Source organism: Mus caroli, chromosome 3, assembly GCF_900094665.2.
Source record: "Mus caroli chromosome 3, CAROLI_EIJ_v1.1, whole genome shotgun sequence".
Classification (NCBI taxonomy): domain Eukaryota; kingdom Metazoa; phylum Chordata; class Mammalia; order Rodentia; family Muridae; genus Mus; species Mus caroli.
Window position 1 is genome coordinate 57,241,726 of NC_034572.1, and position 1,792 is coordinate 57,243,517.

The following is a 1,792-nucleotide window of genomic DNA, read 5'->3' on the forward strand; positions in this document are numbered from 1 at the left end:
GTCCATGGCAACTAATTCTGATGGTAAGAGCAGAAACTTTAAATTTACACAAACTTAGATAAAATAATCATTCATGCCCACACACTCTGAAAGATACAAAATACTTTGGAAATACTCCCATGAGCTGTATAACTAGATCATATTGTAGATCTATTTCTACCTTTCTGAGGAATGCCCACATTGATACCCATAACAAACACATCTGCTTGCACTCCCACCAATGTTTGATAAGTTTTATTCTTTCTTCTTTGTGCCATAATATGTCATCCTTTAAAAAAAATACTTAGCCATTTGAAATAAATAAGTTGGAACCTAAAAGTTACCTTACTTTCCAATTCCATGATGGCTAAGAAAGTTGAACATTAAAAATAATTCTCATTCTCCTTGCAGTCTGCTCTGCTCTAACTTAGGCACAAACTCGGTGACCAGTCTGACAGCCCCCAGAGGATGCTCCATTCTGAGGTGCTCTAGTATGACCAGGATCTTAGAATTCCAAGATTCCAGGGTCCCATGAGCTTGGTCACACCAGGATCTCAGGGTGTCAGAGGCATCTTGACTCCCAGGAACTCTGACACACCCAGGATCTCAGGATCACAGGATCCCAGAAACACAGGATCACATAGACAGCAGGACTCTGAAGAGTTCTGACTCAACCTGGATTACAGGAATGACAGGGGCTCTAGTTAGATATAATGAGGAAAGGGAGCACTAGAGATAATCAGATGGTGAGAGTCAACAGAAACCATGGTTACTTGGCATCATCAGAACTCAATTATCCCACTATAGCAAGTCCTGGATACACCATCACACATGAAAAGCAAGATTCGGATTTAAAGTCACTTCTCATGATGATGATGGAGGAATTTAAGAAGGACATGAATAACTCCCTTAAAGAAATACAGCAGAACACAGGTAAACCATTAGAAACCCTTAAAGATGAAACACAAAAATCCCATAAAGAATTACAGGAAAACACAATAAAGCAGGCAAAGGAGATGAAAGAAATATCCAAGATTGGGGACTCTGCCGAACTTAGGAACTTAGTCTGCACAGGTGAGAGTGTGCACCACAGAAGCAGACAGCTTCTGGGACAGGCGGGAGCCACAGAGCCACTGAGGCAGCACCCTTTTCGGGCCGCAGACATCCAGGCACCCTCCCAGCCAGAGGACAGGAGTCCGCCCAGCACGGGAGCCCTCTGCCTCAGGAGCAGGGAGCACCATCTTGGTTTCAAGACTCCGCCAAACTTAGGAACTTAGTCTGCACAGGTGAGAGTTTGCACCACAGAAGCTGAGAGCTTCTGGGACCTGCCAAAGCAACAGAGCATCTGGGAAAGGTCCTGTTTTGGGCCTTCTTCTTCGGCCAGGAGGAGGTCCAAACACCAGATATCTGTGCACCTTCCCTGTAAGAGGAGAGCTTGCCAGCAGAGAGTGCTCTAACCACTGAAACTCAGAGGAGAGAGCCGGTCTCCCAGGTCTGCTGATAGACGGTAATCAGAATCACCAGAAGAACAATCTCTAAAGAGAGACAACTATAACAACTAACTCCAGAGATTACAAGATGGCGAAAAGTAAATGTAAGAATCTTACTAACAGAAACCAAGACCACTCACCATCATCAGAACCCAGCACTCCCACTTTGCCCAGTCCAGGGCATCCCAACACACCCGAAAAGCTAGACCTGGATTTAAAAGCATATCTTATGATGATGGTAGAGGACATCAAGAAGGACTTTAATAACTCACTTAAAGAATTACAGGAGAACATGGCAAAAGAGTTACAAGTCCTTAAAGAAA